General features: G+C 46.4%; 18 non-coding genes across 18 annotated transcripts; 13 read left to right on the top strand and 5 right to left on the bottom strand.

The window, feature by feature from the left end:
* Positions 1-1,824: 1,824 nt before the first annotated feature.
* trnay-gua (transfer RNA tyrosine (anticodon GUA)) lies at positions 1,825-1,911 on the top strand. Its single transcript is given in 2 exon segments — positions 1,825-1,861; positions 1,876-1,911. It is a non-coding gene; the product is annotated as a tRNA-Tyr (tRNA).
* Positions 1,912-3,764: 1,853 nt separating this feature from the next.
* Positions 3,765-3,836, bottom strand: trnae-cuc (transfer RNA glutamic acid (anticodon CUC)). The gene has a single exon. It is a non-coding gene; the product is annotated as a tRNA-Glu (tRNA).
* A 1,688-nt stretch (positions 3,837-5,524) lies between these two features.
* trnae-cuc (transfer RNA glutamic acid (anticodon CUC)) lies at positions 5,525-5,596 on the bottom strand. The gene has a single exon. It is a non-coding gene; the product is annotated as a tRNA-Glu (tRNA).
* Positions 5,597-6,023: 427 nt separating this feature from the next.
* On the top strand, positions 6,024-6,110 carry trnay-aua (transfer RNA tyrosine (anticodon AUA)). The gene is given in 2 exon segments: positions 6,024-6,060; positions 6,075-6,110. It is a non-coding gene; the product is annotated as a tRNA-Tyr (tRNA).
* A 2,550-nt stretch (positions 6,111-8,660) lies between these two features.
* On the top strand, positions 8,661-8,747 carry trnay-gua (transfer RNA tyrosine (anticodon GUA)). Its single transcript is given in 2 exon segments — positions 8,661-8,697; positions 8,712-8,747. It is a non-coding gene; the product is annotated as a tRNA-Tyr (tRNA).
* Positions 8,748-9,539: 792 nt separating this feature from the next.
* Positions 9,540-9,626, top strand: trnay-gua (transfer RNA tyrosine (anticodon GUA)). The gene is given in 2 exon segments: positions 9,540-9,576; positions 9,591-9,626. It is a non-coding gene; the product is annotated as a tRNA-Tyr (tRNA).
* Positions 9,627-12,176: 2,550 nt separating this feature from the next.
* trnay-gua (transfer RNA tyrosine (anticodon GUA)) lies at positions 12,177-12,263 on the top strand. Its single transcript is given in 2 exon segments — positions 12,177-12,213; positions 12,228-12,263. It is a non-coding gene; the product is annotated as a tRNA-Tyr (tRNA).
* Positions 12,264-13,735: 1,472 nt separating this feature from the next.
* trnay-gua (transfer RNA tyrosine (anticodon GUA)) lies at positions 13,736-13,822 on the top strand. Its single transcript is given in 2 exon segments — positions 13,736-13,772; positions 13,787-13,822. It is a non-coding gene; the product is annotated as a tRNA-Tyr (tRNA).
* Positions 13,823-15,493: 1,671 nt separating this feature from the next.
* trnay-gua (transfer RNA tyrosine (anticodon GUA)) lies at positions 15,494-15,580 on the top strand. The gene is given in 2 exon segments: positions 15,494-15,530; positions 15,545-15,580. It is a non-coding gene; the product is annotated as a tRNA-Tyr (tRNA).
* Positions 15,581-16,372: 792 nt separating this feature from the next.
* On the top strand, positions 16,373-16,459 carry trnay-gua (transfer RNA tyrosine (anticodon GUA)). The gene is given in 2 exon segments: positions 16,373-16,409; positions 16,424-16,459. It is a non-coding gene; the product is annotated as a tRNA-Tyr (tRNA).
* Positions 16,460-17,052: 593 nt separating this feature from the next.
* Positions 17,053-17,139, top strand: trnay-gua (transfer RNA tyrosine (anticodon GUA)). Its single transcript is given in 2 exon segments — positions 17,053-17,089; positions 17,104-17,139. It is a non-coding gene; the product is annotated as a tRNA-Tyr (tRNA).
* A 973-nt stretch (positions 17,140-18,112) lies between these two features.
* On the bottom strand, positions 18,113-18,184 carry trnae-cuc (transfer RNA glutamic acid (anticodon CUC)). The gene has a single exon. It is a non-coding gene; the product is annotated as a tRNA-Glu (tRNA).
* Positions 18,185-18,611: 427 nt separating this feature from the next.
* Positions 18,612-18,698, top strand: trnay-gua (transfer RNA tyrosine (anticodon GUA)). Its single transcript is given in 2 exon segments — positions 18,612-18,648; positions 18,663-18,698. It is a non-coding gene; the product is annotated as a tRNA-Tyr (tRNA).
* A 1,870-nt stretch (positions 18,699-20,568) lies between these two features.
* Positions 20,569-20,655, top strand: trnay-gua (transfer RNA tyrosine (anticodon GUA)). Its single transcript is given in 2 exon segments — positions 20,569-20,605; positions 20,620-20,655. It is a non-coding gene; the product is annotated as a tRNA-Tyr (tRNA).
* A 2,151-nt stretch (positions 20,656-22,806) lies between these two features.
* Positions 22,807-22,893, top strand: trnay-gua (transfer RNA tyrosine (anticodon GUA)). The gene is given in 2 exon segments: positions 22,807-22,843; positions 22,858-22,893. It is a non-coding gene; the product is annotated as a tRNA-Tyr (tRNA).
* A 94-nt stretch (positions 22,894-22,987) lies between these two features.
* On the bottom strand, positions 22,988-23,059 carry trnae-cuc (transfer RNA glutamic acid (anticodon CUC)). The gene has a single exon. It is a non-coding gene; the product is annotated as a tRNA-Glu (tRNA).
* Positions 23,060-23,685: 626 nt separating this feature from the next.
* Positions 23,686-23,772, top strand: trnay-gua (transfer RNA tyrosine (anticodon GUA)). The gene is given in 2 exon segments: positions 23,686-23,722; positions 23,737-23,772. It is a non-coding gene; the product is annotated as a tRNA-Tyr (tRNA).
* A 94-nt stretch (positions 23,773-23,866) lies between these two features.
* trnae-cuc (transfer RNA glutamic acid (anticodon CUC)) lies at positions 23,867-23,938 on the bottom strand. The gene has a single exon. It is a non-coding gene; the product is annotated as a tRNA-Glu (tRNA).
* Positions 23,939-25,147: the final 1,209 nt, after the last annotated feature.

Consider the following 25,147-nt stretch of genomic DNA (forward strand, 5'->3'; position numbering starts at 1 on the left):
TGTTACCCATACAAGGAATTTGCATGTTCCCATTTGACTTGCATTTCAAGGGGTGTGTTTGGTTGCCTTTGATAGCTCAGTTGGTAGAGCGGAGGACTGTAGGTATTAAAATGGCCATCCTTAGTTCGCTGGTTCAAATCCGGCTCGAAGGACATCTTATTTTCTTTGTCATTTGGTTAAATCCCTAACCTTGGCAAATCACAACAGAATCCGACTCATCCACTTTGTCAAAAAGGAACAGAGGACTTCCCTGCCCGGGAACCAAACCCCTGCCGCGGCGGTGAGAGCGTCGAATCCTAGCCACTAGACCACCAGGGACAACAGCTAGACTGTGAACTGGAGAAAGACTCTTTCAAGCCCTAAACCGCCTATCCATCCACACTCTGTACATGCAATGGGGCTAAGAAGAAACAAAAGGTCTAAGACGTAATTGACACGCTGCTGCAAGGAGTCAGCCTGTAGGCAAAGCCTGTATTTCTTTTCCACTCAACATCATGAGCAGAGTAAGGGCCCTCTGTTTAGAGATCAGATGAAGTGCAGCTTTGAAACAAATCAAGTCCTCAAGGCACTCTGCTGCCATTGATACCTGAGTTGCAAGTTGTGAAGTCCAATGGATCAGCTGCACTCTCCAGGATTTTGATTTAAAGCAAGATTCTCAAGGCAAAGCCTGTATTTCTTTTGCACTCAACATCTTTAGCAGAGTACGGGGCCCTCTGTTTGGAGATCAGATGAAGTGCAGCTTTGAAAGAAATCAAGTCCTCAAGGCACTCTGCTGCCATTGATACCTGAGTTGCAAGTTGTGAAGTCCAATGGATCAGCTGGACTCTCCAGGATTTTGATTTAAAGCAAGGTTCTCAAGGCTAATCAAGTGGATTGATGGCACAAAGTAATACAGCATTTCCATGTTCCCATTTGACTTGCATTTCAAGGGGTGTGTTTGGTTGCCTTTGATAGCTCAGTTGGTAGAGCGGAGGACTGTAGGTATTAAAATGGCCATCCTTAGTTCGCTGGTTCAAATCCGGCTCGAAGGACATCTTATTTTCTTTGTCATTTGGTTAAATCCCTAACCTTGGCAAATCACAACAGAATCCGACTCATCCACTTTGTCAAAAAGGAACAGAGGACTTCCCTGCCCGGGAACCAAACCCCGGCCGCGGCGGTGAGAGCGTCGAATCCTAGCCACTAGACCACCAGGGACAACAGCTAGACTGTGAACTGGAGAAAGACTCTTTCAAGCCCTAAACCGCCTATCCATCCACACTCTGTACATGCCATAGGGCTAAGAAGAAACAAAAGGTCTAAGACGTAATTGACACGCTGCTGCAAGGAGTCAGCCTGTAGGCCAAGCCTGGATTTCTTTTCCACTCAACATCCTGAGCAGAGTACGGGGCCCTCTGTTTGGAGATCAGATGAAGTGCAGCTTTAAAACAAATCAAGTCCTCAAGGCACTCTGCTGCCATTGATACCTGAGTTGCAAGTTGTGAAGTCCAATGGATCAGCTGCACTCTCCAGGATTTTGATTTAAAGCAAGATTCTCAAGGCAAAGCCTGTATTTCTTTTGCACTCAACATCTTGAGCAGAGTACAGGGCCCTCTGTTTGGAGATCAGATGAAGTGCAGCTTTGAAAGAAATCAAGTCCTCAAGGCACTCTGCTGCAATTGATACCTGAGTTGCAAGTTGTGTAGTCCAATGGATCAGCTGCACTCTCCAGGATTTTGATTTAAAGCAAGTTTCTCAAGGCTAATCAAGTGGATTGATGGCACAAAGCAATACAGCATTTCCATGTTCCCATTTGAATTGCATTTCAAGGGGTGTGTTTGGTTGCCTTCGATAGCTCAGTTGGTAGAGCAGAGGACTGTAGGTATTAAAATGGCCATCCTTAGGTCGCTGGTTCAAATCCGGCTCGAAGGACATCTTATTTTCTTTCTCATTTGGCTAAATCCCTAAGCTTGGCAAATCACAACAGAATCCGACTCATCCACTTTGTCAAAAAGAAACAGAGGACTTCCCTGACCGGAAATCGAACCCAGGCCGCGGCGGTGAGAGCGCCGAATCCCAGCCACTAGACCACCAGGGCCAACAGCTGCACGGCGACCTGCAGAAAGACTCTTTCAAGCCCTAAACCGCCTATCCATCCACACTCTGTACATGCAATGGGGCTAAGAAGAAACAAAAGGTCTAAGACGTAATTAACACGCTGCTGCAAGGAGTCAGCCTGTAGGCAAAGCCTGTATTTCTTTTCCACTCAACATCATGAGCAGAGTAAGGGCCCTCTGTTTAGAGATCAGATGAAGTGCAGCTTTGAAACAAATCAAGTCCTCAAGGCACTCTGCTGCCATTGATACCTGAGTTGCAAGTTGTGAAGTCCAATGGATCAGCTGCACTCTCCAGGATTTTGATTTAAAGCAAGATTCTCAAGGCAAAGCCTGTATTTCTTTTGCACTCAACATCTTGAGCAGAGTACGGGGCCCTATGTTTGGAGATCAGATGAAGTGCAGCTTTGAAAGAAATCAAGTCCTCAAGGCACTCTGCTGCAATTGATACCTGAGTTGCAAGTTGTGTAGTCCAATGGATCAGCTGCACTCTCCAGGATTTTGATTTAAAGCAAGTTTCTCAAGGCTAATCAAGTGGATTGATGGCACAAAGCAATACAGCATTTCCATGTTCCCATTTGACTAGCATTTCAAGGGGTGTGTTCGGTTGCCTTCGATAGCTCAGTTTGTAGAGCGGAGGACTGTAGGTATTAAAATGGCTATCCTTAGGTTGCTGGTTCAAATCCGGCTCGAAGGACATCTTATTTTCTTTGTCATTTGGCTAAATCCCTAAGCTTGGCAAATCACAACAGAATCCGACTCATCCACTTTGTCAAAAAGAAACAGAGGACTTCCCTTACCAGGAAATCGAACCCGGGCCGCGGCGGTGAGAGCGCCGAATCCTAGCCACTAGACCACCAGGGACAACAGCTGTACTGCGACCTGCAGAAAGACTCTTTCAAGCCCTAAACCGCCTATCCATCCACACTCTGTACATGCAATGGGGCTAAGAAGAAACAAAAGGTCTTAGACGTAATTGACACGCTGCTGCAAGGAGTCAGCCTGTAGGCAAAGCCTGTATTTCTTTTCCACTCAACATCTTGAGCAGAGTAAGGGCCCTCTGTTTAGAGATCAGATGAAGTGCAGCTTTGAAACAAATCAAGTCCTCAAGGCACTCTGCTGCCATTGATACCTGAGTTGCAAGTTGTGAAGTCCAATGGATCAGCTGCACTCTCCAGGATTTTGATTTAAAGCAAGATTCTCAAGGCAAAGCCTGTATTTCTTTTGCACTCAACATCTTGAGCAGAGTACGGGGCCCTCTGTTTGGAGATCAGATGAAGTGCAGCTTTGAAAGAAATCAAGTCCTCAAGGCACTCTGCTGCAATTGATACCTGAGTTGCAAGTTGTGTAGTCCAATGGATCAGCTGCACTCTCCAGGATTTTGATTTAAAGCAAGTTTCTCAAGGCTAATCAAGTGGATTGATGGCACAAAGCAATACAGCATTTCCATGTTCCCATTTGACTTGCATTTCAAGGGGTGTGTTTGGTTGCCTTAGATAGCTCAGTTGGTAGAGCAGAGGACTGTAGGTATTAAAATGGCCATTCTTAGGTCGCTGGTTCAAATCCGGCTCGAAGGACATCTTATTTTCTTTGTCATTTGGCTAAATCCCTAAGCTTGGCAAATCACAACAGAATCCGACTCACCCACTTTGTCAAAAAGAAACAGAGGACTTCCCTGACCGGGAATCGAACCCGGGCCGCGGCGGTGAGAGCGCCAAATCCTAGCCACTAGACCACCAGGGACAACAGCTGTACTGCGACCTGCAGAAAGACTCTTTCAAGCCCTAAACCGCCTATCCATCCACACTCTGTACATGCAATGGGGCTAAGAAGAAACAAAAGGTCTAAGACGTAATTGACACGCTGCTGCAAGGAGTCAGCCTGTAGGCCAAGCCTGGATTTCTTTTCCACTCAACATCCTGAGCAGAGTACGGGGCCCTCTGTTTGGAGATCAGATGAAGTGCAGCTTTGAAACAAATCAAGTCCTCAAGGCACTCTGCTGCCATTGATACCTGAGTTGCAAGTTGTGAAGTCCAATGGATCAGCTGCACTCTCCAGGATTTTGATTTAAAGCAAGATTCTCAAGGCAAAGCCTGTATTTCTTTTGCACTCAACATCTTGAGCAGAGTACGGGGCCCTATGTTTGGAGATCAGATGAAGTGCAGCTTTGAAAGAAATCAAGTCCTCAAGGCACTCTGCTGCAATTGATACCTGAGTTGCAAGTTGTGTAGTCCAATGGATCAGCTGCACTCTCCAGGATTTTGATTTAAAGCAAGTTTCTCAAGGCTAATCAAGTGGATTGATGGCACAAAGCAATACAGCATTTCCATGTTCCCATTTGACTAGCATTTCAAGGGGTGTGTTCGGTTGCCTTCGATAGCTCAGTTTGTAGAGCGGAGGACTGTAGGTATTAAAATGGCTATCCTTAGGTTGCTGGTTCAAATCCGGCTCGAAGGACATCTTATTTTCTTTGTCATTTGGCTAAATCCCTAAGCTTGGCAAATCACAACAGAATCCGACTCATCCACTTTGTCAAAAAGAAACAGAGGACTTCCCTTACCAGGAAATCGAACCCGGGCCGCGGCGGTGAGAGCGCCGAATCCTAGCCACTAGACCACCAGGGACAACAGCTGTACTGCGACCTGCAGAAAGACTCTTTCAAGCCCTAAACCGCCTATCCATCCACACTCTGTACATGCAATGGGGCTAAGAAGAAACAAAAGGTCTTAGACGTAATTGACACGCTGCTGCAAGGAGTCAGCCTGTAGGCAAAGCCTGTATTTCTTTTCCACTCAACATCTTGAGCAGAGTAAGGGCCCTCTGTTTAGAGATCAGATGAAGTGCAGCTTTGAAACAAATCAAGTCCTCAAGGCACTCTGCTGCCATTGATACCTGAGTTGCAAGTTGTGAAGTCCAATGGATCAGCTGCACTCTCCAGGATTTTGATTTAAAGCAAGATTCTCAAGGCAAAGCCTGTATTTCTTTTGCACTCAACATCTTGAGCAGAGTACGGGGCCCTCTGTTTGGAGATCAGATGAAGTGCAGCTTTGAAAGAAATCAAGTCCTCAAGGCACTCTGCTGCAATTGATACCTGAGTTGCAAGTTGTGTAGTCCAATGGATCAGCTGCACTCTCCAGGATTTTGATTTAAAGCAAGTTTCTCAAGGCTAATCAAGTGGATTGATGGCACAAAGCAATACAGCATTTCCATGTTCCCATTTGACTTGCATTTCAAGGGGTGTGTTTGGTTGCCTTAGATAGCTCAGTTGGTAGAGCAGAGGACTGTAGGTATTAAAATGGCCATTCTTAGGTCGCTGGTTCAAATCCGGCTCGAAGGACATCTTATTTTCTTTGTCATTTGGCTAAATCCCTAAGCTTGGCAAATCACAACAGAATCCGACTCACCCACTTTGTCAAAAAGAAACAGAGGACTTCCCTGACCGGGAATCGAACCCGGGCCGCGGCGGTGAGAGCGCCAAATCCTAGCCACTAGACCACCAGGGACAACAGCTGTACTGCGACCTGCAGAAAGACTCTTTCAAGCCCTAAACCGCCTATCCATCCACACTCTGTACATGCAATGGGGCTAAGAAGAAACAAAAGGTCTTAGACGTAATTGACACGCTGCTGCAAGGAGTCAGCCTGTAGGCAAAGCCTGTATTTCTTTTCCACTCAACATCTTGAGCAGAGTAAGGGCCCTCTGTTTAGAGATCAGATGAAGTGCAGCTTTGAAAGAAATCAAGTCCTCAAGGCACTCTGCTGCCATTGATACCTGAGTTGCAAGTTGTGAAGTCCAATGGATCAGCTGCACTCTCCAGGATTTTGATTTAAAGCAAGTTTCTCAAGGCTAATCAAGTGGATTGATGGCACAAAGCAATACAGCATTTCCATGTTCCCATTTGACTTGCATTTCAAGGGGTGTGTTCGGTTGCCTTCGATAGCTCAGTTGGTAGAGCGGAGGACTATAGGTATTAAAATGGCCATCCTTAGGTTGCTAGTTCAAATCCGGCTCAAAGGACATCTTATTTTCTTTGTCGTTTGGCTAAATCCCTAAGCTTGGCAAATCACAACAGAATCCGACTCATCCACTTTGTCAAGAAGAAACAGAGGACTTCCCTGACCAGGAATCCAACCCGGGCCGCGGCGGTGAGAGCGCCGAATCCTAGCCACTAGACCACCAGGGACAACAGCTGCGCTGCAACCTGCAGAAAGACTCTTTCAAGCCCTAAACCGCCTATCCATCCACACTCTGTACATGCAATGGGGCTAAGAAGAAACAAAAGGTCTAAGACGTAATTGACACGCTGCTGCAAGGAGTCAGCCTGTAGGCAAAGCCTGTATTTCTTTTCCACTCAACATCATGAGCAGAGTAAGGGCCCTCTGTTTAGAGATCAGATGAAGTGCAGCTTTGAAACAAATCAAGTCCTCAAGGCACTCTGCTGCCATTGATACCTGAGTTGCAAGTTGTGAAGTCCAATGGATCAGCTGCACTCTCCAGGATTTTGATTTAAAGCAAGATTCTCAAGGCAAAGCCTGTATTTCTTTTGCACTCAACATCTTGAGCAGAGTACGGGGCCCTCTGTTTGGAGATCAGATGAAGTGCAGCTTTGAAAGAAATCAAGTCCTCAAGGCACTCTGCTGCAATTGATACCTGAGTTGCAAGTTGTGTAGTCCAATGGATCAGCTGCACTCTCCAGGATTTTGATTTAAAGCAAGTTTCTCAAGGCTAATCAAGTGGATTGATGGCACAAAGCAATACAGCATTTCCATGTTCCCATTTGACTTGCATTTCAAGGGGTGTGTTCGGTTGCCTTCGATAGCTCAGTTGGTAGAGCGGGGGACTGTAGGTATTAAAATGGCCATCCTTAGGTCGCTGGTTCAAATCTGGCTCGAAGGACATATTATTTTCTTTGTCATTTGGCTAAATCCCTAAGCTTGGCAAATCACAACAGAATCCGACTCATCCACTTTGTCAAAAAGAAACAGAGGACTTCCCTGACCGGGAATCGAACCCCGGCCGCAGCGGTGAGAGCGCCGAATCCTAGCCACTAGACCACCAGGGACAACAGCGGCACTGCGACCTGCAGAAAGACTCTTTCAAGCCCTAAACCGCCTATCCATCCGAACTCTGTACATGCAATGGGGCTAAGAAGAAACAAAAGGTCTAAGACGTAATTGACACGCTGCTGCAAGGAGTCAGCCTGTAGGCAAAGCCTGTATTTCTTTTCCACTCAACATCATGAGCAGAGTAAGGGCCCTCTGTTTAGAGATCAGATGAAGTGCAGCTTTGAAACAAATCAAGTCCTCAAGGCACTCTGCTGCCATTGATACCTGAGTTGCAAGTTGTGAAGTCCAATGGATCAGCTGCACTCTCCAGGATTTTGATTTAAAGCAAGATTCTCAAGGCAAAGCCTGTATTTCTTTTGCACTCAACATCTTGAGCAGAGTACGGGGCCCTCTGTTTGGAGATCAGATGAAGTGCAGCTTTGAAAGAAATCAAGTCCTCAAGGCACTCTGCTGCAATTGATACCTGAGTTGCAAGTTGTGTAGTCCAATGGATCAGCTGCACTCTCCAGGATTTTGATTTAAAGCAAGTTTCTCAAGGCTAATCAAGTGGATTGATGGCACAAAGCAATACAGCATTTCCATGTTCCCATTTGACTTGCATTTCAAGGGGTGTGTTCAGTTGACTTCGATAGCTCAGTTGGTAGAGCGGAGGACTGTAGGTATTAAAATGGCCATCCTTAGGTCGCTGGTTCAAATCCGGCTCGAAGGACATCTTATTTTCTTTGTCATTTGGCTAAATCCCTAAGCTTGGCAAATCACAACAGAATCCGACTCATCCACTTTGTCAAAAAGAAACAGAGGACTTCCCTGACCGGGAATCGAACCCAGGCCGCAGCGGAGAGAGCGCCGAATCCTAGCCACTAGACCACCAGGGGCAACAGCTGCACTGCGACCTGCAGAAAGACTCTTTCAAGCCCTAAACCGCCTATCCATCCACACTCTGTACATGCAATGGGGCTAAGAAGAAACAAAAGGTCTAAGACGTAATTGACACGCTGCTGCAAGGAGTCAGCCTGTAGGCAAAGCCTGTATTTCTTTTCCACTCAACATCATGAGCAGAGTAAGGGCCCTCTGTTTAGAGATCAGATGAAGTGCAGCTTTGAAACAAATCAAGTCCTCAAGGCACTCTGCTGCCATTGATACCTGAGTTGCAAGTTGTGAAGTCCAATGGATCAGCTGCACTCTCCAGGATTTTGATTTAAAGCAAGATTCTCAAGGCAAAGCCTGTATTTCTTTTGCACTCAACATCTTGAGCAGAGTACGGGGCCCTCTGTTTGGAGATCAGATGAAGTGCAGCTTTGAAAGAAATCAAGTCCTCAAGGCACTCTGCTGCAATTGATACCTGAGTTGCAAGTTGTGTAGTCCAATGGATCAGCTGCACTCTCCAGGATTTTGATTTAAAGCAAGTTTCTCAAGGCTAATCAAGTGGATTGATGGCACAAAGCAATACAGCATTTCCATGTTCCCATTTGACTTGCATTTCAAGGGGTGTGTTCGGTTGCCTTCGATAGCTCAGTTGGTAGAGCGGAGGACTGTAGGTATTAAAATGGCCATCCTTAGGTCGCTGGTTCAAATCCGGCTCGAAGGACATCTTATTTTCTTTGTCATTTGGCTAAATCCCTAAGCTTGGCAAATCACAACAGAATCCGACTCATCCACTTTGTCAAGAAGAAACAGAGGACTTCCCTGACCAGGAATCCAACCCGGGCCGCGGCGGTGAGAGCGCCGAATCCTAGCCACTAGACCACCAGGGACAACAGCTGCGCTGCAACCTGCAGAAAGACTCTTTCAAGCCCTAAACCGCCTATCCATCCACACTCTGTACATGCAATGGGGCTAAGAAGAAACAAAAGGTCTAAGACGTAATTGACACGCTGCTGCAAGGAGTCAGCCTGTAGGCAAAGCCTGTATTTCTTTTCCACTCAACATCATGAGCAGAGTAAGGGCCCTCTGTTTAGAGATCAGATGAAGTGCAGCTTTGAAACAAATCAAGTCCTCAAGGCACTCTGCTGCCATTGATACCTGAGTTGCAAGTTGTGAAGTCCAATGGATCAGCTGCACTCTCCAGGATTTTGATTTAAAGCAAGATTCTCAAGGCAAAGCCTGTATTTCTTTTGCACTCAACATCTTGAGCAGAGTACGGGGCCCTCTGTTTGGAGATCAGATGAAGTGCAGCTTTGAAAGAAATCAAGTCCTCAAGGCACTCTGCTGCAATTGATACCTGAGTTGCAAGTTGTGTAGTCCAATGGATCAGCTGCACTCTCCAGGATTTTGATTTAAAGCAAGTTTCTCAAGGCTAATCAAGTGGATTGATGGCACAAAGCAATACAGCATTTCCATGTTCCCATTTGACTTGCATTTCAAGGGGTGTGTTCGGTTGCCTTCGATAGCTCAGTTGGTAGAGCGGAGGACTGTAGGTATTAAAATGGCCATCCTTAGGTCGCTGGTTCAAATCCGGCTCGAAGGACATCTTATTTTCTTTGTCATTTGGCTAAATCCCTAAGCTTGGCAAATCACAACAGAATCCGACTCATCCACTTTGTCAAGAAGAAACAGAGGACTTCCCTGACCAGGAATCCAACCCGGGCCGCGGCGGTGAGAGCGCCGAATCCTAGCCACTAGACCACCAGGGACAACAGCTGCGCTGCAACCTGCAGAAAGACTCTTTCAAGCCCTAAACCGCCTATCCATCCACACTCTGTACATGCAATGGGGCTAAGAAGAAACAAAAGGTCTAAGACGTAATTGACACGCTGCTGCAAGGAGTCAGCCTGTAGGCAAAGCCTGTATTTCTTTTCCACTCAACATCATGAGCAGAGTAAGGGCCCTCTGTTTAGAGATCAGATGAAGTGCAGCTTTGAAACAAATCAAGTCCTCAAGGCACTCTGCTGCCATTGATACCTGAGTTGCAAGTTGTGAAGTCCAATGGATCAGCTGCACTCTCCAGGATTTTGATTTAAAGCAAGATTCTCAAGGCAAAGCCTGTATTTCTTTTGCACTCAACATCTTGAGCAGAGTACGGGGCCCTCTGTTTGGAGATCAGATGAAGTGCAGCTTTGAAAGAAATCAAGTCCTCAAGGCACTCTGCTGCAATTGATACCTGAGTTGCAAGTTGTGTAGTCCAATGGATCAGCTGCACTCTCCAGGATTTTGATTTAAAGCAAGTTTCTCAAGGCTAATCAAGTGGATTGATGGCACAAAGCAATACAGCATTTCCATGTTCCCATTTGACTTGCATTTCAAGGGGTGTGTTCGGTTGCCTTCGATAGCTCAGTTGGTAGAGCGGGGGACTGTAGGTATTAAAATGGCCATCCTTAGGTCGCTGGTTCAAATCTGGCTCGAAGGACATCTTATTTTCTTTGTCATTTGGCTAAATCCCTAAGCTTGGCAAATCACAACAGAATCCGACTCATCCACTTTGTCAAAAAGAAACAGAGGACTTCCCTGACCGGGAATCGAACCCCGGCCGCAGCGGTGAGAGCGCCGAATCCTAGCCACTAGACCACCAGGGACAACAGCGGCACTGCGACCTGCAGAAAGACTCTTTCAAGCCCTAAACCGCCTATCCATCCGAACTCTGTACATGCAATGGGGCTAAGAAGAAACAAAAGGTCTAAGACGTAATTGACACGCTGCTGCAAGGAGTCAGCCTGTAGGCAAAGCCTGTATTTCTTTTCCACTCAACATCATGAGCAGAGTAAGGGCCCTCTGTTTAGAGATCAGATGAAGTGCAGCTTTGAAACAAATCAAGTCCTCAAGGCACTCTGCTGCCATTGATACCTGAGTTGCAAGTTGTGAAGTCCAATGGATCAGCTGCACTCTCCAGGATTTTGATTTAAAGCAAGATTCTCAAGGCAAAGCCTGTATTTCTTTTGCACTCAACATCTTGAGCAGAGTACGGGGCCCTCTGTTTGGAGATCAGATGAAGTGCAGCTTTGAAAGAAATCAAGTCCTCAAGGCACTCTGCTGCAATTGATACCTGAGTTGCAAGTTGTGTAGTCCAATGGATCAGCTGCACTCTCCAGGATTTTGATTTAAAGCAAGTTTCTCAAGGCTAATCAAGTGGATTGATGGCACAAAGCAATACAGCATTTCCATGTTCCCATTTGACTTGCATTTCAAGGGGTGTGTTCAGTTGACTTCGATAGCTCAGTTGGTAGAGCGGAGGACTGTAGGTATTAAAATGGCCATCCTTAGGTCGCTGGTTCAAATCCGGCTCGAAGGACATCTTATTTTCTTTGTCATTTGGCTAAATCCCTAAGCTTGGCAAATCACAACAGAATCCGACTCATCCACTTTGTCAAAAAGAAACAGAGGACTTCCCTGACCGGGAATCGAACCCAGGCCGCAGCGGAGAGAGCGCCGAATCCTAGCCACTAGACCACCAGGGGCAACAGCTGCACTGCGACCTGCAGAAAGACTCTTTCAAGCCCTAAACCGCCTATCCATCCACACTCTGTACATGCAATGGGGCTAAGAAGAAACAAAAGGTCTAAGACGTAATTGACACGCTGCTGCAAGGAGTCAGCCTGTAGGCAAAGCCTGTATTTCTTTTCCACTCAACATCATGAGCAGAGTAAGGGCCCTCTGTTTAGAGATCAGATGAAGTGCAGCTTTGAAACAAATCAAGTCCTCAAGGCACTCTGCTGCCATTGATACCTGAGTTGCAAGTTGTGAAGTCCAATGGATCAGCTGCACTCTCCAGGATTTTGATTTAAAGCAAGATTCTCAAGGCAAAGCCTGTATTTCTTTTGCACTCAACATCTTGAGCAGAGTACGGGGCCCTCTGTTTGGAGATCAGATGAAGTGCAGCTTTGAAAGAAATCAAGTCCTCAAGGCACTCTGCTGCAATTGATACCTGAGTTGCAAGTTGTGTAGTCCAATGGATCAGCTGCACTCTCCAGGATTTTGATTTAAAGCAAGTTTCTCAAGGCTAATCAAGTGGATTGATGGCACAAAGCAATACAGCATTTCCATGTTCCCATTTGACTTGCATTTCAAGGGGTGTGTTCGGTTGCCTTCGATAGCTCAGTTGGTAGAGCGGAGGACTGTAGGTATTAAAATGGCCATCCTTAGGTCGCTGGTTCAAATCCGGCTCGAAGGACATCTTATTTTCTTTGTCATTTGGCTAAATCCCTAAGCTTGGCAAATCACAACAGAATCCGACTCATCCACTTTGTCAAAAAGAAACAGAGGACTTCCCTGACCGGGAATCGAACCCCGGCCGCGGCGGTGAGAGCGCCGAATCCTAGCCACTAGACCACCAGGGACAACAGCTGCACTGCGACCTGCAGAAAGACTCTTTCAAGCCCTAAACCGCCTATCCATCCACACTCTGTACATGCAATGGGGCTAAGAAGAAACAAAAGGTCTAAGACGTAATTGACACGCTGCTGCAAGGAGTCAGCCTGTAGGCAAAGCCTGTATTTCTTTTCCACTCAACATCATGAGCAGAGTAAGGGCCCTCTGTTTGGAGATCAGATGAAGTGCAGCTTTGAAAGAAATCAAGTCCTCATGGCACTCTGCTGCCATTGATACCTGAGTTGCAAGTTGTGAAGTCCAATGGATCAGCTGCACTCTCCAGGATTTTGATTTAAAGCAAGATTCTCAAGGCAAAGCCTGTATTTCTTTTGCACTCAACATCTTGAGCAGAGTACGGGGCCCTCTGTTTGGAGATCAGATGAAGTGCAGCTTTGAAAGAAATCAAGTCCTCAAGGCACTCTGCTGCAATTGATACCTGAGTTGCAAGTTGTGTAGTCCAATGGATCAGCTGCACTCTCCAGGATTTTGATTTAAAGCAAGTTTCTCAAGGCTAATCAAGTGGATTGATGGCACAAAGCAATACAGCATTTCCATGTTCCCATTTCACTTGCATTTCAAGGGGTGTGTTCGGTTGCCTTCGTTAGCTCAGTTGGTAGAGCGGAGGACTGTAGGTATTAAAATGGCCATCCTTAGGTCGCTGGTTCAAATCCGGCTCGAAGGACATCTTATTTTCTTTGTCATTTGGCTAAATCCCTAAGCTTGGCAAATCACAACAGAATCCGACTCATCCACTTTGTCAAAAAGAAACAGAGGACTTCCCTGACCGGGAATCGAACCCCGGCCGCGGCGGTGAGAGCGCCGAATCCTAGCCACTAGACCACCAGGGACAACAGCTGCATTGCGACCTGCAGAAAGACTCTTTCAAGCCCTAAACCGCCTATCCATCCACACTCTGTACATGCAATGGGGCTAAGAAGAAACAAAAGGTCTAAGACGTAATTGACACGCTGCTGCAAGGAGTCAGCCTGTAGGCAAAGCCTGTATTTCTTTTCCACTCAACATCATGAGCAGAGTAAGGGCCCTCTGTTTGGAGATCAGATGAAGTGCAGCTTTGAAAGAAATCAAGTCCTCAAGGCACTCTGCTGCAATTGATACCTGAGTTGCAAGTTGTGTAGTCCAATGGATCAGCTGCACTCTCCAGGATTTTGATTTAAAGCAAGTTTCTCAAGGCTAATCAAGTGGATTGATGGCACAAAGCAATACAGCATTTCCATGTTCCCATTTGACTTGCATTTCAAGGGGTGTGTTCGGTTGCCTTCGATAGCTCAGTTGGTAGAGCGGAGGACTGTAGGTATTAAAATGGCCATCCTTAGGTCGCTGGTTCAAATCCGGCTCGAAGGACATCTTATTTTCTTTGTCATTTGGCTAAATCCCTAAGCTTGGCAAATCACAACAGAATCCGACTCATCCACTTTGTCAAAAAGAAACAAAGGACTTCCCTGACCGGGAATCGAACCCAGGCCGCAGCGGTGAGAGCGCCGAATCCTAGCCACTAGACCACCAGGGACAACAGCTGCACTGCGACCTGCAGAAAGACTCTTTCAAGCCCTAAACCGCCTATCCATCCACACTCTGTACATGCAATGGGGCTAAGAAGAAACAAAAGGTCTAAGACGTAATTGACACGCTGCTGCAAGGAGTCAGCCTGTAGGCAAAGCCTGTATTTCTTTTCCACTCAACATCATGAGCAGAGTAAGGGCCCTCTGTTTAGAGATCAGATGAAGTGCAGCTTTGAAACAAATCAAGTCCTCAAGGCACTCTGCTGCCATTGATACCTGAGTTGCAAGTTGTGAAGTCCAATGGATCAGCTGCACTCTCCAGGATTTTGATTTAAAGCAAGATTCTCAAGGCAAAGCCTGTATTTCTTTTGCACTCAACATCTTGAGCAGAGTACGGGGCCCTCTGTTTGGAGATCAGATGAAGTGCAGCTTTGAAAGAAATCAAGTCCTCAAGGCACTCTGCTGCAATTGATACCTGAGTTGCAAGTTGTGTAGTCCAATGGATCAGCTGCACTCTCCAGGATTTTGATTTAAAGCAAGTTTCTCAAGGCTAATCAAGTGGATTGATGGCACAAAGCAATACAGCATTTCCATGTTCCCATTTGACTTGCATTTCAAGGGGTGTGTTCGGTTGCCTTCGATAGCTCAGTTGGTAGAGCGGGGGACTGTAGGTATTAAAATGGTCATCCTTAGGTCGCTGGTTCAAATCCGGCTCGAAGGACATCTTATTTTCTTTGTCATTTGGCTAAATCCCTAAGCTTGGCAAATCACAACAGAATCCGACTCATCCACTTTGTCAAAAAGAAACAGAGGACTTCCCTGACCGGGAATCGAACCCTGGCCGCGGCGGCGAGAGCGCCGAATCCTAGCCACTAGACCACCAGGGACAACAGCTGCACTGTGACCTGCAGAAAGACTCTTTCAAGCCCTAAACCGCCTATCCATCCACACTCTGTACATGCAATGGGGCTAAGAAGAAACAAAAGGTCTAATACGTAATTGACACGCTGCTGCAAGGAGTCAGCCTGTAGGCAAAGCCTGTATTTCTTTTCCACTCAACATCATGAGCAGAGTAAGGGCCCTCTGTTTAGAGATCAGATGAAGTGCAGCTTTGAAACAAATCAAGTCCTCAAGGCACTCTGCTGCCATTGATACCTGAGTTGCAAGTTGTGAAGTCCAATGGATCAGCTGCACTCTCCAGGATTTTGATTTAAAGCAAGATTCTCAAGGCAAAGCCTGTATTTCTTTTGCACTCAACATCTTGAGAAGAGTACGGGGCCCTCTGTTTGGAGATCAGATGAAGTGCAGCTTTGAAAGAAATCAAGTCCTCAAGGCACTCTGCTGCAATTGATACCTGAGTTGCAAGTTGTGTAGTCCAATGGATCAGCTGCACTCTCCAGGATTTTGATATAAAGCAAGTTTCTCAAGGCTAATCAAGTGGATTGATGGCACAAAGCAATACAGCATTTCCATGTTCCCATTTGACTTGCATTTCAAGGGGTGTGTTCAGTTGCCTTCGATAGCTCAGTTGGTAGAGTGGAGGACTGTAGGTATTAAAATGGCCATCCTTAGGTCGCTGGTTCAAATCCGGCTCGAAGGACATCTTATTTTCTTTGTCATTTGGCTAAATCCCTAAGCTTGGCAAATCACAACAGAATCCGACTCATCCACTTTGTCAAAAAGAAACAGAGGACTTCCCTGACCGGGAATCGAACCCAGGCCGCAGCGGTGAGAGCGCCGAATCCTAGCCACTAGACCACCAGGGACAACAGCTGCACTGCGACCTGCAGAAAGACTCTTTCAAGCCCTAAACCGCCTATCCATCCACACTCTGTACATGCAATGGGGCTAAGAAGAAACAAAAGGTCTAAGACGTAATTGACACGCTGCTGCAAGGAGTCAGCCTGTAGGCAAAGCCTGTATTTCTTTTCCACTCAACATCATGAGCAGAGTAAGGGCCCTCTGTTTAGAGATCAGATGAAGTGCAGCTTTGAAACAAATCAAGTCCTCAAGGCACTCTGCTGCCATTGATACCTGAGTTGCAAGTTGTGAAGTCCAATGGATCAGCTGCACTCTCCAGGATTTTGATTTAAAGCAAGATTCTCAAGGCAAAGCCTGTATTTCTTTTGCACTCAACATCTTGAGCAGAGTACGGGGCCCTCTGTTTGGAGATCAGATGAAGTGCAGCTTTGAAAGAAATCAAGTCCTCAACGCACTCTGCTGCAATTGATACCTGAGTTGCAAGTTGTGTAGTCCAATGGATCAGCTGCACTCTCCAGGATTTTGATTTAATGCAAGTTTCTCAAGGCTAATCAAGTGAATTGATGGCACAAAGCAATACAGCATTTCCATGTTCCCATTTGACTTGCATTTCAAGGGGTGTGTTCGGTTGCCTTCGATAGCTCAGTTGGTAGAGTGGAGGACTGTAGGTATTAAAATGGCCATCCTTAGGTCGCTGGTTCAAATCCGGCTCGAAGGACATCTTATTTTCTTTGTCATTTGGCTAAATCCCTAAGCTTGGCAAATCACAACAGAATCCGACTCATCCACTTTGTCAAAAAGAAACAGAGGACTTCCCTGACCAGGAATCGAACCCCGGCCGCCGCGGTGAGAGCGCCGAATCCTAGCCACTAGACCACCAGGGACAACAGCTGCACTGAGACCTGCAGAAAGACTCTTTCAAGCCCTAAACCGCCTATCCATCCACACTCTGTACATGCAATGGGGCTAAGAAGAAACAAAAGGTCTAAGACGTAATTGACACGCTGCTGCAAGGAGTCAGCCTGTAGGCAAAGCCTGTATTTCTTTTCCACTCAACATCATGAGCAGAGTAAGGGCCCTCTGTTTGGAGATCAGATGAAGTGCAGCTTTGAAAGAAATCAAGTCCTCAAGGCACTCTGCTGCAATTGATACCTGAGTTGCAAGTTGTGTAGTCCAATGGATCAGCTGCACTCTCCAGGATTTTGATTTAAAGCAAGTTTCTCAAGGCTAATCAAGTGGATTGATGGCACAAAGCAATACAGCATTTCCATGTTCCCATTTGACTTGCATTTCAAGGGGTGTGTTCGGTTGCCTTCGATAGCTCAGTTGGTAGAGCGGAGGACTGTAGGTATTAAAATGGCCATCCTTAGGTTGCTGGTTCAAATCCGGCTCGAAGGACATCTTATTTTCTTTGTCATTTGGCTAAATCCCTAAGCTTGGCAAATCACAACAGAATCCGACTCATCCACTTTGTCAAAAAGAAACAGAGGACTTCCCTGACCGGGAATCGAACCCAGGCCGCAGCGGTGAGAGCGCCGAATCCTAGCCACTAGACCACCAGGGACAACAGCTGCACTACGACCTGCAGAAAGACTCTTTCAAGCCCTAAACCGCCTATCCATCCACACTCTGTACATGCAATGGGGCTAAGAAGAAACAAAAGGTCTAAGACGTAATTGACACGTTGCTGCAAGGAGTCAGCCTGTAGGCAAAGCCTGTATTTCTTTTCCACTCAACATCATGAGCAGAGTAAGGGCCCTCTGTTTAGAGATCAGATGAAGTGCAGCTTTGAAACAAATCAAGTCCTCAAGGCACTCTGCTGCCATTGATACCTGAGTTGCAAGTTGTGAAGTCCAATGGATCAGCTGCACTCTCCAGGATTTTGATTTAAAGCAAGATTCTCAAGGCAAAGCCTGTATTTCTTTTGCACTCAACATCTTGAGCAGAGTACGGGGCCCTCTGTTTGGAGATCAGATGAAGTGCAGCTTTGAAAGAAATCAAGTCCTCAAGGCACTCTGCTGCAATTGATACCTGAGTTGCAAGTTGTGTAGTCCAATGGATCAGCTGCACTCTCCAGGATTTTGATTTAAAGCAAGTTTCTCAAGGCTAATCAAGTGGATTGATGGCACAAAGCAATACAGCATTTCCATGTTCCCATTTGACTTGCATTTCAAGGGGGGTGTTTGGTTGCCTTCGATAGCTCAGTTGGTAGAGCGGAGGACTGTAGGTATTAAAATGCCCATCCTTAGGTCGCTGGTTCAAATCCGGCTCAAAGGACATCTTATTTTCTTTGTCATTTGGCTAAATCCCTAAGCTTGGCAAATCACAACAGAATCCGACTCATCCACTTTGTCAAAAAGAAACAGACGACTTCCCTGACCGGGAATCGAACCCGGGCCGCGGCGGTGAGAGCGCCAAATCCTAGCCACTAGACCACCAGGGACAACAGCTGCACTGCTACCTGCAGAAAGACTCTTTCAAGCCCTAAACCGCCTATCCATCCACACTCTGTACATGCAATGGGGCTAAGAAGAAACAAAAGGTCTAAGACGTAATTGACACGCTGCTGCAAGGAGTCAGCCTGTAGGCAAAGCCTGTATTTCTTTTCCACTCAACATCATGAGCAGAGTAAGGGCCCTCTGTTTAGAGATCAGATGAAGTGCAGCTTTGAAACAAATCAAGTCCTCAAGGCACTCTGCTGCAATTGATACCTGAGTTGCAAGTTGTGTAGTCCAATGGATCAGCTGCACTCTCCAGGATTTTGATTCAAAGCAAGTTTCTCAAGGCTAATCAAGTGGATTGATGGCACAAAGCAATACAGCATTTCCATGTTCCCATTTGACTTGCATTTCAAGGGGTGTGTTTGGTTGCCTTCGATAGCTCAGTTGGTAGAGCGGAGGACTGTAGGTGTTAAAATGGCCATCCTTAGGTCGCTGGTTCAAATCCGGCTCGAAGGACATCTTATTTTCTTTGTCATTTGGCTAAATCCCTAAGCTTGGTAAATCACAACAGAATCCGACTCATCCACTTTGTCAAAAAGAAACAGAGGACTTCCCTGACCGGGTATCGAAGCCGGGCCGCGGCGGTAAGAGCGCCGAATCCTAGCCACTAGACCACCAGGGACAACAGCTGCACTGCGACCTGCAGAAAGACTCTTTCAAGCCCTAAACCGCCTATCCATCCACACTCTGTACATGCAATGGGGCTAAGAAGAAACAAAAGGTCTAAGACGTAATTGACACGCTGCTGCAAGGAGTCAGCCTGTAGGCAAAGCCTGTATTTCTTTTCCACTCAACATCTTGAGCAGAGTAAGGGCCCTCTGTTTAGAGATCAGATGAAGTGCAGCTTTGAAACAAATCAAGTCCTCAAGGCACTCTGCTGCCATTGATACCTGAGTTGCAAGTTGTGAAGTCCAATGGATCAGCTGCACTCTCCAGGATTTTGATTTAAAGCAAGATTCTCAAGGCAAAGCCTGTATTTCTTTTGCACTCAACATCTTGAGCAGAGTACGGGGCCCTCTGTTTGGAGATCAGATGAAGTGCAGCTTTGAAACAAATCAAGTCCTCAAGGCACTCTGCTGCAATTGATACCTGAGTTGCAAGTTGTGAAGTCCAATGGATCAGCTGGACTCTCCAGGATTTTGATTTAAAGCAAGATTCTCAAGGCAAAGCCTGTATTTCTTTTGCACTCAACATCTTGAGCAGAGTACGGGGCCCTCTGTTTGGAGATCAGATGAAGTGCAGCTTTGAAAGAAATCAAGTCCTCAAGGCACTCTGCTGCAATTGATACCTGAGTTGCAAGTTGTGTAGTCCAATGGATCAGCTGCACTCTCCAGGATTTTGATTTAAAGCAAGTTTCTCAAGGCTAATCAAGTGGATTGATGGCACAAAGCAATACAGCATTTCCATGTTCCCATTTGACTTGCATTTCAAGGGGTGTGTTCGGTTGCCATCGATAGCTCAGTTGGTAGAGCGGAGGACTGTAGGTATTAAAATGGCCATCCTTAGGTCGCTGGTTCAAATCCGGCTCGAAGGACATCTTATTTTCTTTGTCATTTGGCTAAATCCCTAAGCTTGGCAAATCACAACAGAATCCGACTCATCCACTTTGTCAAAAAGAAACAGAGGACTTCCCTGACCGGGAATCGAACGCGGGCCGCGGCGGTGAGAGCGCCGAATCCTAGCCACTAGACCACGAGGGACAACAGCTGCACTGTGACCTGCAGAAAGACTCTTTCAAGCCCTAAACCGCCTATCCATCCACACTCTGTACATGCAATGGGGCTAAGAAGAAACAAAAGGTCTAAGACGTAATTGACACGCTGCTGCAAGGAGTCAGCCTGTAGGCAAAGCCTGTATTTCTTTTCCACTCAACATCATGAGCAGAGTAAGGGCCCTCTGTTTAGAGATCAGATGAAGTGCAGCTTTGAAACAAATCAAGTCCTCAAGGCACTCTGCTGCCATTGATACCTGAGTTGCAAGTTGTGAAGTCCAATGGATCAGCTGCACTCTCCAGGATTTTGATTTAAAGCAAGATTCTCAAGGCAAAGCCTCTATTTCTTTTGCACTCAACATCTTGAACAGAGTACGGGGCCCTCTGTTTGGAGATCAGATGAAGTGCAGCTTTGAAAGAAATCAAGTCCTCAAGGCACTCTGCTGCAATTGATACCTGAGTTGCAAGTTGTGTAGTCCAATGTATCAGCTGCACTCTCCAGGATTTTGATTTAAAGCAAGTTTCTCAAGGCTAATCAAATGGATTGATGGCACAAAGCAATACAGCATTTCCATGTTCCCATTTGACTTGCATTTCAAGGGGTGTGTTCAGTTGCCTTCGATAGCTCAGTTGGTAGAGCGGAGGACTGTAGGTATTAAAATGGCCATCCTTAGGTCGCTGGTTCAAATCCGGCTTGAAGGACATCTTATTTTCTTTGTCATTTGGCTAAATCCCTAAGCTTGGCAAATCACAACAGAATCCGACTCATCCACTTTGTCAAAAAGAAACAGAGGACTTCCCTGACCGGGAATCGAACCCGGCCGCGGCGGTGAGAGCGCCGAATCCTAGCCACTAGACCACCAGGGACAACAGCTGCACTGCGACCTGCAGAAAGACTCTTTCAAGCCCTAAACCGCCTATCCATCCACACTCTGTACATTCAATGGGGCTAAGAAGAAACAAAAGGTCTAAGACGTAATTGACACGCTGCTGCAAGGAGTCAGCCTGTAGGCAAAGCCTGTATTTCTTTTCCACTCAACATCATGAGCAGAGTAAGGGCCCTCTGTTTAGAGATCAGATGAAGTGCAGCTTTGAAAGAAATCAAGTCCTCAAGGCACTCTGCTGCAATTGATACCTGAGTTGCAAGTTGTGTAGTCCAATGGATCAGCTGCACTCTCCAGGATTTTGATTCAAAGCAAGTTTCTCAAGGCTAATCAAGTGGATTGATGGCACAAAGCAATACAGCATTTCCATGTTCCCATTTGACTTGCATTTCAAGGGGTGTGTTCAGTTGCCTTCGATAGCTCAGTTGGTAGAGAGGAGGACTGTAGGTATTAAAATGGCCATCCTTAGGTCGCTGGTTCAAATCATGCTCGAAGGACATCTTATTTTCTTTGTCATTTGGCTAAATCCCTAAGCTTGGCAAATCACAACAGAATCCGACTCATCCACTTTGTCAAAAAGAAACAGACGACTTCCCTGACCGGGAATCGAACCCTGGCCGCGGCGATGAGAGCGCCAAATCCTAGCCACTAGACCACCAGGGACAACAGCTGCACTGCTACCTGCAGAAAGACTCTTTCAAGCCCTAAACCGCCTATCCATCCACACTCTGTACATGCAATGGGGCTAAGAAGAAACAAAAGGTCTAAGACGTAATTGACACGCTGCTGCAAGGAGTCAGCCTGTAGGCAAAGCCTGTATTTCTTTTCCACTCAACATCATGAGCAGAGTAAGGGCCCTCTGTTTAGAGATCAGATGAAGTGCAGCTTTGAAAGAAATCAAGTCCTCAAGGCACTCTGCTGCAATTGATACCTGAGTTGCAAGTTGTGTAGTCCAATGGATCAGCTGCACTCTCCAGGATTTTGATTCAAAGCAAGTTTCTCAAGGCTAATCAAGTGGATTGATGGCACAAAGCAATACAGCATTTCCATGTTCCCATTTGACTTGCATTTCAAGGGGTGTGTTCGGTTGCCTTCGTTAGCTCAGTTGGTAGAGCGGAGGACTGTAGGTGTTAAAATGGCCATCCTTAGGTCGCTGGTTCAAGTCCGGCTCGAAGGACATCTTATTTTCTTTGTCATTTGGCTAAATCCCTAAGCTTGGTAAATCACAACAGAATCCGACTCATCCACTTTGTCAAAAAGAAACAGAGGACTTCCCTGACCGGGAATCGAACCCGGGCCGCGGCGGTAAGAGCGCCGAATCCTAGCCACTAGACCACCAGGGACAACAGCTGCACTGCGACCTGCAGAAAGACTCTTTCAAGCCCTAAACCGCCTATCCATCCACACTCTGTACATGCAATGGGGCTAAGAAGAAACAAAAGGTCTTAGACGTAATTGACACGCTGCTGCAAGGAGTCAGCCTGTAGGCAAAGCCTGTATTTCTTTTCCACTCAACATCTTGAGCAGAGTAAGGGCCCTCTGTTTAGAGATCAGATGAAGTGCAGCTTTGAAACAAATCAAGTCCTCAAGGCACTCTGCTGCCATTGATACCTGAGTTGCAAGTTGTGAAGTCCAATGGATCAGCTGCACTCTCCAGGATTTTGATTTAAAGCAAGATTCTCAAGGCAAAGCCTGTATTTCTTTTGTACTCAACATCTTGAGCAGAGTACGGGGCCCTCTGTTTGGAGATCAGATGAAGTGCAGCTTTGAAACAAATCAAGTCCTCAAGGCACTCTGCTGCAATTGATACCTGAGTTGCAAGTTGTGTAGTCCAATGGATCAGCTGCACTCTCCAGGATTTTGATATAAAGCAAGTTTCTCAAGGCTAATCAAGTGGATTGATGGCACAAAGCAATACAGCATTTCCATGTTCCCATTTGACTTGCATTTCAAGGGGTGTGTTCGGTTGCCTTCGATAGCTCAGTTGGTAGAGCGGAGGACTGTAGGTATTAAAATGGCCATCCTTAGGTCGCTGGTTCAAATCCGGCTCGAAGGACATCTTATTTTCTTTGTCATTAGGCTAAATCCCTAAGCTTGGCAAATCACAACAGAATCCGACTCATCCACTTTGTCAAAAAGAAACAGAGGACTTCCCTGACCGGGAATCGAACCCGGGCCGCGGCGGTGAGAGCGCCGAATCCTAGCCACTAGACCACCAGGGACAACAGCTGCACTGCGACTTGCAGAAAGACTCTTTCAAGCCCTAAACCGCCTATCCATCCACACTCTGTACATGCAATGGGGCAAAGAAGAAACAAAAGGTCTTAGACGTAATTGACACGCTGCTGCAAGGAGTCAGCCTGTAGGCAAAGCCTGTATTTCTTTTCCACTCAACATCTTGAGCAGAGTAAGGGCCCTCTGTTTAGAGATCAGATGAAGTGCAGCTTTGAAACAAATCAAGTCCTCAAGGCACTCTGCTGCCATTGATACCTGAGTTGCAAGTTGTGAAGTCCAATGGATCAGCTGCACTCTCCAGGATTTTGATTTAAAGCAAGATTCTCAAGGCAAAGCCTGTATTTCTTTTGTACTCAACATCTTGAGCAGAGTACGGGGCCCTCTGTTTGGAGATCAGATGAAGTGCAGCTTTGAAACAAATCAAGTCCTCAAGGCACTCTGCTGCAATTGATACCTGAGTTGCAAGTTGTGTAGTCCAATGGATCAGCTGCACTCTCCAGGATTTTGATATAAAGCAAGTTTCTCAAGGCTAATCAAGTGGATTGATGGCACAAAGCAATACAGCATTTCCATGTTCCCATTTGACTTGCATTTCAAGGGGTGTGTTCGGTTGCCTTCGATAGCTCAGTTGGTAGAGCGGAGGACTGTAGGTATTAAAATGGCCATCCTTAGGTCGCTGGTTCAAATCCGGCTCGAAGGACATCTTATTTACTTTGTCATTAGGCTAAATCCCTAAGCTTGGCAAATCACAACAGAATCCGACTCATCCACTTTGTCAAAAAGAAACAGAGGACTTCCCTGACCGGGAATCGAACCCGGGCCGCGGCGGTGAGAGCGCCGAATCCTAGCCACTAGACCACCAGGGACAACAGCTGCACTGCGACTTGCAGAAAGACTCTTTCAAGCCCTAAACCGCCTATCCATCCACACTCTGTACATGCAATGGGGCAAAGAAGAAACAAAAGGTCTTAGACGTAATTGACACGCTGCTGCAAGGAGTCAGCCTGTAGGCAAAGCCTGTATTTCTTTTCCACTCAACATCTTGAGCAGAGTAAGGGCCCTCTGTTTAGAGATCAGATGAAGTGCAGCTTTGAAACAAATCAAGTCCTCAAGGCACTCTGCTGCCATTGATACCTGAGTTGCAAGTTGTGAAGTCCAATGGATCAGCTGCACTCTCCAGGATTTTGATTTAAAGCAAGATTCTCAAGGCAAAGCCTGTATTTCTTTTGCACTCAACATCTTGAGCAGAGTACGGGGCCCTCTGTTTGGAGATCAGATGAAGTGCAGCTTTGAAACAAATCAAGTCCTCAAGGCACTCTGCTGCAATTGATACCTGAGTTGCAAGTTGTGAAGTCCAATGGATCAGCTGGACTCTCCAGGATTTTGATTTAAAGCAAGATTCTCAAGGCAAAGCCTGTATTTCTTTTGCACTCAACATCTTGAGCAGAGTACGGGGCCCTCTGTTTGGAGATCAGATGAAGTGCAGCTTTGAAAGAAATCAAGTCCTCAAGGCACTCTGCTGCAATTGATACCTGAGTTGCAAGTTGTGTAGTCCAATGGATCAGCTGCACTCTCCAGGATTTTGATTTAAAGCAAGTTTCTCAAGGCTAATCAAGTGGATTGATGGCACAAAGCAATACAGCATTTCCATGTTCCCATTTGACTTGCATTTCAAGGGGTGTGTTCGGTTGCCATCGATAGCTCAGTTGGTAGAGCGGAGGACTGTAGGTATTAAAATGGCCATCCTTAGGTCGCTGGTTCAAATCCGGCTTGAAGGACATCTTATTTTCTTTGTCATTTGGCTAAATCCCTAAGCTTGGCAAATCACAACAGAATCCGACTCATCCACTTTGTCAAAAAGAAACAGAGGACTTCCCTGACCGGGAATCGAACGCGGGCCGCGGCGGTGAGAGCGCCGAATCCTAGCCACTAGACCACGAGGGACAACAGCTGCACTGTGACCTGCAGAAAGACTCTTTCAAGCCCTAAACCGCCTATCCATCCACACTCTGTACATGCAATGGGGCTAAGAAGAAACAAAAGGTCTAAGACGTAATTGACACGCTGCTGCAAGG

The sequence above is a fragment of the Salminus brasiliensis genome, chromosome 3, assembly GCF_030463535.1.
Source record: "Salminus brasiliensis chromosome 3, fSalBra1.hap2, whole genome shotgun sequence".
In the NCBI taxonomy this organism is placed as follows: domain Eukaryota; kingdom Metazoa; phylum Chordata; class Actinopteri; order Characiformes; family Bryconidae; genus Salminus; species Salminus brasiliensis.